General features: G+C 33.3%; 2 long non-coding RNA genes across 5 annotated transcripts; both read left to right on the top strand.

Annotated features, from left to right (window-relative positions):
- Positions 1-1454: 1454 nt before the first annotated feature.
- LOC114535905 lies at positions 1455-5714 on the top strand. Of its 4 annotated transcripts, none has more exons than XR_003688371.1 (7): positions 1455-1655; positions 3682-3879; positions 4028-4080; positions 4446-4484; positions 4894-4966; positions 5377-5436; positions 5673-5714. It is a non-coding gene; the product is annotated as an uncharacterized LOC114535905 (long non-coding RNA). The 4 variants fall into 4 exon arrangements; XR_003688369.1 differs by lacking the exons at positions 5377-5436; positions 5673-5714 and adding an exon at positions 5281-5358 and having other exon boundaries at positions 1476-1527; positions 1612-1655; XR_003688368.1 differs by lacking the exons at positions 5377-5436; positions 5673-5714 and adding an exon at positions 5281-5358.
- LOC114535934 lies at positions 5712-6455 on the top strand. Its single transcript, XR_003688376.1, has 4 exons — positions 5712-5759; positions 5894-6033; positions 6148-6228; positions 6342-6455. It is a non-coding gene; the product is annotated as an uncharacterized LOC114535934 (long non-coding RNA).
- The last annotated feature ends 6503 nt before the right edge of the window (positions 6456-12958 follow it).

Below are 12958 nucleotides of genomic sequence, written 5' to 3' on the forward strand. Positions count from 1 at the left end.
CCGCGGGGATAAGCACTGTTAAGGGGGAGGGCATCTCCTGTACTCCAAAAACTGGGAACGAAGGATGGGGGGGCATCTCCTCCCCCAAGAAAATTTGAAATTTACCAGGCCTCCTGTTTAAAAACCACTGTTTAAAACATTGTCTTTGAAGTAATAAAAGGCAGTTGAACTTACAATCTAGACGAAACTCAGTCTTTGCACTTGCAGTCTCGAAGAAGTTTGGGAAAAGTTGGAAGTCTTGCTTAGGTACATGGTGATATTCCTGCCGATTTTTACTGCTTTATCTTGTATATTTCGGTTGAAAATGTCAAATGCAAGTGAGCGGTTACTTTAATTTAGTGTTTCCTTGCTTATTTGATTCCAGAACGAACTATGGCGCCGAAAGATGGGGAAGGAAAAACGTAAAGGCTTTCTCGCAGCAATAATAGGTATTATTCTATTAATATTTTCTATTTTGCATTTGTGACTTGAAAAAACACGTTGTGTGTGTTCGTGGTAGTCCTTCTTGGAGAACTGTAAACATTCCTTCAACTACAGATATCTCGTTGTCGGAATGGAACTCTAATATAAGATAAAGTAGTTTTCTCTAGTTTATATCTAAGTTTATATGCGTAATTTTTTTCTTTTGTATTGTGCATGCTTTATAAAAAGTATATGATATCGAATATACTTTTTATGATATTAAAACAGGCAAAAAAAATAAAAATTTCAACCGCTCTTCACCGCAATTTCGGCTCTCTTCACCGCAATTTCCACCGCTCTTCACCGCAATTTCCACCGCTCTTCACCGCAATTTCCATCGCTCTTCACCGCAATTTCCACCGCTCTTCACCGCAATTTCCAGTCGCTTCTACGCATGTGCGAGCTTTGTTTACATTTTTCGTTTTGGTGTGATCCATTTCATTTGCACAACATGAACTATCCAGAAAACTAAATTAAAATGGCGGACGCATCAAGAGTGAAGAGTGGAGCTTTATAAAACCATTCAACAATTGTCTTTTAAAAACAACCAAATAAATATTTTGAAAAACAACTACTGGAAGATATCTCCTGTAAGTTTGTCGATTTTATCTAAGTTTGAGATACTGTGTATAATTATGTTTACAGTGATTGTTGGATGACTATTAAATTTGGATAAAAGATTATACTCAGATAATGATTTTGTTTATAAAATACCTTCGTACTCTGTTCTAATATTGCAGGATTCAGATTTATGAGCAAGACAATCGTGCTTCAATGGTCAAAGTAGCTCTTCTGAGTGTGTTTCATCAGCGACATCAACGCCATGTGGGTCAACATCACTGAATGAAACTGCTTCAATACGAAAGCTTACAAGTGAAGATATAGATAGAAGAGAGATTTTGATGGCGAGTATGGTTATCGAATGATTGAACTTTCAAACCTAGCAAGTGCATTTCAGTCCTTGCATAATTGGGAATTAGGTGGAAGTTGAAAGTTACCAATGATGAGTCTCGTAGATATGGAAATAGCAAAGTCATTGTTGAGTCAGATGTTGCAGAGATTGCTGTGAGTTATGATGGCACATGGGCTAAGCAAGGGTTCACTGCAAACTTTGGAATTGATTTTGTTATTTCTGTTGACACTGGTGAGGTTCTTGACTATGGTTTTGGATCCAAATTATCGAAGTTTGACATGTATGTATGTGATATATTATTGATAATTGGTGATAAAGTTGCCAACCTTAGTATAAATTAATATATGCTAATCACTGAGTAGCGTGTACGCGCGCAGAACACGAGTGTTGGGCTACCTATCATATTACATGATGTTTCACCATTCGTTCTCTCACTTCTCTGAGCAAGAAAAAAAACAATCCCGAAAATTCAACCACATTCACCACAAAGAACAACCACGCCTCGTGTTTTAATAAGTCACTGTTGGTATCTTATTCTTGATTTACTCAAATATATGGATCGCTTCTGACGCTTCACCCTCGCAAAATTTTGTAGATGCTTTAATATTTGTGCATGGTGAGACTGAAGTGAAGACTTCTGAAAATCGGACAATTAATTGATAATTGTCATGTAATTTCCTGGTATAACATCTCAACCTAAACATTGTAGTTAGAATATAATAACAATATCAACCTCAAATTCAAGCTAATATTTTGTATGCAATCAAGCAAAATTTAGAAATGCTGGTTGTTAATTTCACTGCAATTATTACACAAGATATAATTACAATCCTTTATTATTACCCAATCCTGTTAGAATTGCTATCACATGTGAATGCAATATAATTTTTTTACACAATCATTATTCAATTATTGTTTTCAGAATAAATTATGCCTTAGGAGGCCTTCTCCAGACAATATTTATTGCAAGCTATATGATATTTGCTCCAATATTTGGCTATATTTGTGAAAGATACAGTCGCAAGCTCATTATGATCTATTGCCTCATTATCTGGTCCTTAACAACATTTTTTAGCACACTACTTAATAAACACGTATGTAAGCTTTTACTGATTTCATAGAGTGAGTTAGAAGTCAGATATGTTAAAAACAGAAGGAAAATGGTGGGTTAATGAATAGTTTGCAGTATATTTTTACCAAACCTAACCAACTGAATTTACCACTGTAATTAGAACTTCATCATCACAAATTATTTCTTGCAACTCATTATCAAAAAAATTATTATGTTTAAAATCCTCTGGGCTATTTTAATCAGATAATTTAAAATGGACACTCATGAAGCACAATTCCACATGGTATAATAATGGACTGCAGTATAATATGCACCCTTCTGTGGCTTCCTTAATATTTTACTATAGAAATTTTATTTGTGCCATACAATTGTGGAAAAATTACAGTGCATGTGTAATTCAAATGTTGTTGCCTAAATGATACGGCAGCATTTTGTTGTTCGTCAATGGCAATTGCTGTGACAATATTTAAGCCTGAATATAATGGGGTGCATTGTACCTTTTCAGCTACCTTTTTTGGCAGCTCATTTTGGATGTCATCAGTGCACAAAGGCACCTGATGCAAACCATGAGCAAAATAATCGAACACCCACTGTGCCATAAAATTTGGTGCAGGACCCCTTGCACAATTCTGCAAGCCATCAGCATTCCAGCTGCCTTAAAATAACCCTCTTGAGTGATATGGTGCTCGGTACAGGAACACCATCTTCAAAAAGTCTGATTTTCATTTGATCCAAGGTTTCTATTATTTCATTTTGGGCAATATTTTAAGGATTAGGCTGCTTTGATGTGTAATATAAAATATATATAACGCATGCACTTTAAGGTGAATATCATAGCGAATTGGCAACATATCGACCTAAAAAAACATGTATCCACTGAGGACAATTTCTTCTTTAAAGGGGTCCCATTTTTATTAAAATCGGTCAAGTATTCGCACAGGAATCGCAAATTAAAATCAGCAAAACTTTGAATTATCACCGGAGTTTATCGGCATTATCATACCATGTGATCTTCTACGATTGTCAGCAAGATTGAAGATTGTTCGAAGAAGAAGGAGTTCGCCGTTGACTAAAACGTAAGTTCTGGCTTGAGTTCTTCGACTTGCTGTATGCTGCCACGGTGGGGGTTTCTTTCCCCGCTGGGGTGGTATACAACGATCATTGCACTCTGCTAGTTCCCACTGAATTACTGAATGTAGCTCAGGGTTTCTTTGCTTTTTTTCGTTGTATATAGGTTTATCTGAACAGCCAGTTGTCAAAAGATGAAGTAGAAATATTTTCTTAAAGCTGTGACAGTTTAATATCAGTTCAACTGATTCAGTTGGGGAACTTGTGGAGGTGAATTTCAAAATAGCGATGCCACAGAGATGATGCCATGTGGACCTTGTGGCTTTCACCTTTGTGGGCAAGCTGGTCGTGCTGTGTGTTCAAAGTTAAGTATTTTGTTTTCCTCTTAATCTTCTAAAGCAAATCGTTTGGTCAGAAATAATGCAAAAAACCATGTACAATATGAAATACTCTTCCTAAAAAGCTAGCTAATTCAGCTCCAATTTTAATACGAATTTTCCCTTTAAATCTAGCATGAAGATGAAGCCGATTTCGAGGGAATCTTTCAACGTGCTAGCCAGTAAAGGTATTAAGCTCATAACATTTTAGTGATATATGGCATGTTACATTGTACGCCCAGAAAGTAATATGGCTCGGCTTTTAATCCTTCTTTAATTTGCCGTGCTGGATGCTGTATTTCCCTGGATGAAGGGATACTTAAGCTAGAAATCATTTGAACCAAATTAAAAAGGTTATAATCTTCTCTGCCATGTGTTTATTTGTAAGGTAATTTATTACCTGGGCCAGTAGCAATTTTAGTTTAAAATAACAGCATTCTGTCAATGTGACATGTAAAACTGACTGCTTTTGCTTTGTAAAACAGCCACACCTTTATTCGTTGAAATTCTTGTACTTAATCATAGTTTGACCAGCACTTTTTTTTTGTTCAAGATTTGTGTTGGATATGTTCCTGTTTCTTCAGAAGCCAAGGTAAGATTGTTTCCTTTTCACATGAGACTTATATTGGTTTATAATGTAGAAAGTTATATTAATTATTAATTAATTCCCAAGGAAATTGTACTAGCTGTTTAGTAACTGGAAACTTTCAGGCTTTAAATTCATGAATTGAAGCCACATATTGAATATTGATACTGAATTATGTACTATTCATCTTATTATATCTGCTTAATGTTGCTCCAGTATGTGTGATCAAACCAGATGCATTTACCTTATATTTTGGATGTAAGGAAAGTTGCTAGCACTTTACTCTTCATGAAATCTGATGGGGGAAAAACCAACCAACAATTACTATATCAAGATAGTAACCATTCCATTTTACAGTCTACATAGAGTTAACTATAATATGGTGACTTATGCTTATTATTTGTAACATTCTCAGGCTTCCTAGTGGCCACGTTGCATTTTGAGGTATATACTTTGATGATTGGAATTTACCCTCTTCGATAGCCAAGGTAAGATTCTTTCCTTGCACAGGACACTTATGTATCATAGGTTATATAATGTAGCCAGAAATTTATATAGGTATATTAATTTCTCAAGCAAATTGTACTAAATGTTTAGCTACTGGGAGCTTGCTACTACCCAGGAAATATATTGCCTTGGTGAAACAAATACCATATATACTGATGTACGAAGAGTTTATATATACTGATGCACAAAGAGTTATTATATACTGATGCACGAAGAGTATGAAGAGTTATTAAATATAGCTAGCAACCCATATCATGTTTACCAGTTCAAAATTTTGCACCCAACCTAATACCAGGTTCAAATAACTCAAACAAGCTGCATTGCTGACCTTTTTGTCTCTGGTAGAAGAACACGAATGTTGGCTTTGTTTTTTTGAAATCCCCGTTGGCAGGTGAGAAAGATCATTGTTAAGTTTTATCTGACTCCAGGATGTATTTGATATGTTATGCTGGTAGGTGATTTTAACTGATAGAATTATGCAGTATAAATATAGTTAGTTTGTGTAGGTTTCTTGCTGTAGTAAACACTGAATCAATAAGATGATCCAGTATGCCATTCCTGGCTTCAAAATATATTGTTCTTTCTTATTTTAAGTTAAATATGTATTTCTGAAATTATATAAATTTATTATTTCGGTAAAGACATTTCTATAATATAATTGTTAGCAGTTGTCTTGTTTCATTGTAGATATAGACAGAGCCACAGCATCGGCATTGCAAATCCTACCTATCACATTTGTTAGGAGATGCTGGCAGTCCTAATATTGTGGGTTTGGTATGTAATATACAGTTTGTTTTACCCAAAGCTATAAATCACAGGAGAAATATTTTCAGCTAGCTAGCAACCCATATAATGTTTACAGTTCAAAATTTTCACTTATGCCAAAGAGCCAACAAACGTATTTTTAGGCATTTCTTTCTTCATCATTCATGGTAACCGACTGAATACAAATTTAAACAATTCAAACAAACTGCATTGCTGACTTTTTTGTCCCTGGAAGAAGAACACAAATGTTGGCTTTGTTTTCTTTTGAAATCCCTGTTGGCAGGTGAGAAAGATCATTATTATACATTTTATTTGTCTCCAGGATATTTTTGAAAGTATTACCATTATCAAGACTAGATTATTTCATTGTCTTAACTATATAGTGAAAACTTTTTAGTGGTCTCTCAAGATGTTGTTGGTTCAAAAGTATCTTCTGCATTTAGTGGTGACAATTATTTTATAATAGAGAAAACACAGGGTATGTAAACATGTGAAATAAACATGTTATTACTTGATGTGTTTCAGGTAACTCCAATCTTGGGTGTGCTTCTTATCATCTTGTGCTTTATATCTGTTGTTGAACCTGTCTAGGGGCAAATTGAAAAGACTCAGGGTGATATCGTTGCAAACAAGGATGTTATTATTCGTCGTTCATGGTTGAATGATGTGAAACATATGTTACGCTGAAATGTGATTTTTAACAACAGATGTTGCTTACTGCAGGATGAACTGTTTAGAGCTGATAGAATTATCCAGTGTAAATATAGTTAGTTTGTGTAGGTTTCCTGCTGTAGTAACGCTGAATCAATAAGAGATGATCCAGTATGCCAATCTTGGTTATGCCATTGATCCTGGCTTCAAAATATATTGTTCTTTCTTATGTTACTTAAACATGTTTTTCTGAAATTATATAAATTTAATAATTCCGTAAAGACATTTCTATAAAATAAGTGTTAGCAGTTGTCTTGTTTCTTTGTAGATACAGACAGAGCCACAGCATGGGCTTGCAAATCTTGCTATCATATTTGTTAGGAGATGCTGCCAGCCTTATATTGTGGGTTTGGTATGTAATATATAATTTGTTGTGCCTAATAAAGCTATGAATCACAGACACGCCCGCTTAATCTAATTATGATGTCACTTTCGGTGGGCGGGGCTTTTTTTGCTACTTCCTTACGCTTTGATTTTCAACTTCCGATTTTTTGTGGGCGTAGTCAGACACGCCAATCTAATTATAACGTCTTCTCCGGTGGCGGGGCTTATTTCCCTACTTCCTTACACTTTGACTTTCAACTTCCGATTTTTTGTGGGCGTGGTCAAACATGGCAATTCAATCTAATTATGATGTCACTTCCGGTGGGCGGGCTTATTTCACTACTTTCTTACGCTTTGACTTTCAACTTCCGATTTTTTGTAGGCGTGCTCAGACACGCCTACTTAATTTAATTTTGACATCACTTTTGGTGGGCGTGGCTTATTTCTCTACTTCCTTAGGCTTTGACTTTCAACTTCCGATTTTTTGTGGCCGTGGTCAGACACGCCCACTTAAATCTAATTATGACGTCACTTCCAGTGGGCGGCGGTTTTCTCGCTACTTCCTTACGCTTTGATTTTCAAGTTCCGATTTTTTGTGGAAGTGGTCAGACACGCCCACTTCAGCACGCCCATTTTTAGATTCACTTTTTTTCTCCAGATTCAAATTGGGATTCCCTTTTTTCTCGAGATTCATTTTCAGTTTCACTTTTTTCTCCAGATTTATTTTCGGATTTGACTTTTTTCTTGAGATTCATTTTTGCTTTCAGATTCGGATTCAATTTTTATCTCCAATTCAGATTCGGATTCACATTTTGTCAAGACTCATTTTTGGTTTCACTTTTTTCTGCAAATTCATTTTCCACTTCTGCAAAATAATTGTGAAATCACAATCAAAATTGTCAACTCACAATCAAAATTTTCAACCCACAATCAAAATTGTCAATTCACAATCAAAATTGTCAACTAATAATCGAAATTGTCAACTCACAATCAAAATTGGTTTCACTTTTTTCTCCAGGTTCATTTTACCCATCTCTTTTTTCTCCAGATTGATTTTGGATTCAGTTTTTTTCCTCCACATTCAGATTCTGATTAACTTTTTTCTCGAGATTCATTCCCGGATGGATTCACTTTTTTCTCGAGATTCATTTTTGGAATTCATATTTTTCTTTAGATTCATTTTCTGATTCGACTTTTTTCTCGAGATTCATTTTCGCTTTCAGATTCGGATTCAATTTTTTTCTCCAATTCAGATTCGGATTCACATTTTGTCCAGACTCATTTTCGGTTAACTTTTTTCTCCAAATTCATTTTGCGCTTCTGTGAAAAATTGTCAACTAACAGTCAAAATTGTCAACTCACAATCAAAATTGTCAACTCACAAGCAAAATTTTCGAATCACAATCAAAATTTTCAACTCACAATCAAAATTGTCAACTCACAATCAAAATTGTCAACTCACAATCGAAATTGTCAACTTACAATCAAAATTGGCTTCACTTTTTTCTCCAGGTTTATTTTCTCCATCTCATTTTTCTCCAGATTCATTTTGGATTCAGTTTTTTCTCCACATTGAGATTCTGATTAACTTTTTCTCGAGATTCATTCTCCGATGGATTCACTTTTTTCTCGAGATTCATTTTTGGATTCAGTTTTTTTCTCCAGATTCAAATTAGGATTCACTTTTTTTTCGAGATTCATTTTCGGTTTCACTTTTTTTTGCAGATTCATTTTCAGATTCGACTTTTTTCTCGAGATTCATTTTCGCTTTCACATTCCAATTCAGATTCGGATTCACATTTTATCAAGACTCATTTTCGGTTTCACTTTTTTCTTCGAATTCATTTTCCGTTTCTGCGAAAAATTTTCAACCCACAATCAAAATTCTCAACTCACAATCAAAATTGTCAAATAATAATCGACATTGTCAACTCACAATCAAAATTGGTTTCACTTTTTTCTCCAGGTTCATTTTACCCATCTCTTTTTTCTCCAGATTTTTTTGGATTCAGTTTTTTCTCCACATTCAGATTTGGATTCAATTTTTTTCGATATTCAGTTTTGGATTCACTTTTTTTCTCCAGATTCAATTGCTTCACTTTTTCTCGAGATTCATTTTCGGTTTCACTTTTTTCTCCAGATTAATTTTCGGATTCGACTTTTTTCTCGAGATTCATTTTCGCTTTCAGATTCACATTCAATTTTTTTCTCCAATTCAGATTCGGATTCACATTTTGTCGAGACTCATTTTCAGTTAACTTTTTCCTCCAAATTCATTTTGCGCTTGTGTGAAAAATTGTAAACTAACAATCAAAATTGGCAACTCACAATCAAAATTGTCAACTCACGAGCAAAATTTTCGAATCACGATCAAAATTTTCAACTCACAATCAAAATTGTCAACTCACAATCAAAATTGTCAACTCACAATCGAAGTTGTCAACTTACAATCAAAATTGGCTTCACTTTTTCTCCAGGTTCATTTTCTCCATCTCATTTTTCTCCAGATTCATTTTGGTTTCAGTTTGTTTCTCCACATTACGATTCTGATTAACTTTTTTCTCGAGATTCATTCTCGGATGGATTCACTTTTTTTCTGGAGATTCATTTTTGGATTCAGTTTTCTTCCAGATTCAAAATTGGGATTCACTTTTTCTCGAGATTCATTTTCCGTTTCACTTTTTTTTGCAGATTCATTTTCGGATTCGACTTTTTTCTCTAGATTCATTTTCGCTTTCAGGTTCGGATTGAATTTTTTCTCCAATTCAGATTCGGATTCAATTTGTCAGACTCATTTTCGGTTTCACTTTTTTCTCCAAATACATTTTCCGCTTCTGCGAAAATTGTCAACTCACAATCAAAATTGTCAATTCACAATCAAATTGTCAACTCACAATCAAAATTGTCAACTCACAATCAAAATGTCGTCACTAAACTCGAAATTGTCAACTCACAATCAAAATTGGGTTTAACTTTTTCTCCAGGTTCATTTTACCCATCTCTTTTTTCTGCAGATTGATTTGGATTCAGTTTTTTTCTCAACTTCGGATTCAAATTCACTTTTTTCTTGAGATTCATTTCGGATGGATTAATTTTTCTCAGATTCATTTTTGGTATGAGTTTTTTTCTCCAGATTCAAATTGGATTCACTTTTTTCTCGACATTCATTTTCGGTTTCACTCTTTTTTTTGCTGTTCATTTATTTGGATTCGTCTTTTTTCTCTAGATTCATTTTCGCTTTCAGATTCAGGTTCATTTTTTCTCCAATTCAGAATTCGGATTCAACATTTTGTCAAGATTCATTTTCGGTTTAACTTTTTTTCTCCCAAATTCATTTTCCACTTCTGCAAAAAATTGACAACTCACAATCAATTGGTTTCACTTTTTTCTCCAGGTTCATTTTACCCATATCTTTTTTCTCCAGATTGATTTTGGATTCAGTTTTTTCTCCAGATAAAGATTCGGATTCACTTTTTTCTCGAGATTAATTTTTAGATTCAGTTTTTTCCTCCAGATTCAAATTGGGATTCACTTTTTTTTCGAGATTCATTTTCGGAATCACTTTTTTTTCAGATTCATTTGGATTCACTTTTTTCTCAGATCATTTTCGGATTCACTTTTTTCATGAGATTCATTTTCCGATTCATTTTTTTTCTCGAGATTCATTTTAGACTCACTTTTCTCGAGATTCATTTTCGGATCCTTTTTTCTTGAGATTCATTTTCGGATTCACTTTTTTCTTAAGATTCATTTTCGGAATCACTTTTTTTTCGAGATTCATTTTCGGATCCACTTTTTTTTCAGACTCATTTTCGGATTAACTTTTTTCTCCAGATTTATTTTCGGATTCACTTTTTTCTTGAGATTCATTTACCGATTCACTTTTTTCTCAAGATTAATTTTTGGATTCACTTCTTTCTCGAGATTCATAGAAATAAAGAAAGATAAAAAATGTTAATATATAAAGTTTAAGATTTTTTTTTGATGAAGAATTAATTTGTCTTGGGTTACCTGTTTCGAAGCAGACACAGGTAGCCCAAGATAGACACAGGTAGCCTAAGAGAAAGACTTTTTTTTCCAAAAAAATATCAGAGAAATAAAGAAAGTTAAAAAATGTTAATATATAAAGTTTAAGATTTTTTTTTTGAGGAATTAATTTGTCTTGGGTTACCTGTTTCGAAGCAGACACAGGTAGCCCAAGATAGACACAGGTAGCCCAAGACAAAAGCTAAAAAGCTAAAAAAGGTTAATATATAAAGTTTAAGATTTTTTTTTTATGAGGAATTAATTTGTCTTGGGTTACCTGTTTCAAAGCAGACACAGGTAGCCCAAGATAGACACAGGTAGCCCAAGACAAAATACTTTTTTTTTTCAAAAAAAATCTCAGAGCATTAAAGAAAGCTAAAAAAGGTTAAGATATAAAGTTTAAGATTTATTTTGATGAAGAGTTAATTTGTCTTGGGTTACCTGTTTCGAAGCAGACACAGGTAGCCCAAGATAGACACAGGTAGCCCAAGACAAAAGACTTTTTTTTTCAAAAAATATCAGAGAAATAAAGAAAGTTAAAAAATTTTAATATATAAAGTTTAAGATTTTTTTTTGATGAAGAGTTAATTTGTCTTGGGCTATCTGTTTCGAAGCAGACACAGGTAGCCCAAGATAGAAACAGGTAGCCCAAGACAAAATTCTTTGTTAGTAAAAAAATCCAGATTAATTAAAAAATATGTAAATGCTTAGAGCTTGATAAAATCACTAGGATTAGGATTTGGTGTAAAAATTTGTGTGAAAATGTGTGTGAAAATAGATTTAAAAATGGTGTAAAAATAATGTCAAAAAATAGTGTAAGTATGGTGTAAAATTTGTGTAAAAAAGTGTGTAAAAAGTGTGTAAAAAGTGTGTAAAAAGTGTGTAAAAGTGTTTAAAAAAGTGTGTAAAATTGGTGTAAAAAAGTGTGTAAAATTGTGTAAAAATGGTGTAAAAATGGTGTGTAAAAATAATGTGTAAAAAAGTGTTAAAAATGGTGTTAAAATGGTGTAAAAAGGGTGTAAAGATGCAGTAAAAATAGCGTAAAAGTGGTGTAAAAATGGTGTTAAAATGGTGTAAAAAAGTGTGTAAGAAGTGTGTAAAAATGGTGTAAAAAATGGTGTAAAAAGTGTGTAAAAAGCGTGTAAAAAAGTGTGTAAAAGTGTGTAAAAAGTGTTTAAAATTGTTGCAAAATTGGTGTAAAAAAGTGTGTAAAAAAGGTGTAAAAAAGGTGAAAAAAAGGTGTAAAAAAGTGTATAAAAAGAGTGTAAAAAAGTGTGTAAAAAGTGTGTAAAAATATTGTGAAAATAATGTAAAAATGGTGTCAAATGTGTGTAAAATTGGTGTAAGAATGGTGTAAAAAAGTGTGTAAAAAAAGTGGAAAAACGATTTAAAAACGGTTAAAAATGGTGCAAAAGTGGTGTAAAATTGGTGTAAAAATGGTGTAAAAATTGTGTAAAGATGGCGTTAAAATAGTGTAAAAATATTGTACAAATGGTGTAAAAATGTTGTAAAAATGGTGTTAAAAATGTGCAAAAAGTGTTTAAACAGTGTGTAAAAAGTGTGTAAAAAAGCGTGTAAAAAGTGTGTAAAAAGTGTGTAAAAATGGTGTGAAAAGTGTGTGAAAATGGTGTTAAAAAAGTGTAAAAATGGTGTAAAAAGTTGGAAAAAGTGTGTAAAAAACTGTGTAAAAAAGTGTGTAAAAAAGTGTGGGGGGAGGTGCAAAAAGTAGTTGAAAAGTTGTTAAAAAGTATTTAAAAAGTTAAAAAAAAGTTGGAAAAAAATTTAGAGAAAGATGTGGAAAATGTTAGGAAAAAGTTGGGAAAAAGATGGGGAAAAATATGCGTAAAACATGGAAAAAAGGCTAGGAAAACATTGAGAAAGAGTTAAAAAAAATGTTGTTAAAAAGTTGTAAAAGAGTTGGGAAAAAATTTGGAGAAAGATGTGGAAAATGTTGGGAAAAAGGTGAGAAAAAGTGGGAAAAAGTTGGGAAAAAGTTGGGAAAAAGTTGGGAAAAAGTTGGGAAAAAGTTGGGAAAAAGTTGGGAAAAAGTTGGGAAAAAGTTAGGAAAAAGTTGGGAAAAAGTTGGAAAAAAAGTTGTTAAAAAGTTGGAAAAGAGTTGGGAAAAAGGTTGCAGAAATATGTAGAAA

This window comes from Dendronephthya gigantea, unplaced genomic scaffold (assembly GCF_004324835.1).
Source record: "Dendronephthya gigantea isolate DGI-Jeju-01 unplaced genomic scaffold, DenGig_1.0 000127F, whole genome shotgun sequence".
Taxonomy (NCBI): Eukaryota; Metazoa; Cnidaria; class Anthozoa; order Malacalcyonacea; family Nephtheidae; genus Dendronephthya; species Dendronephthya gigantea.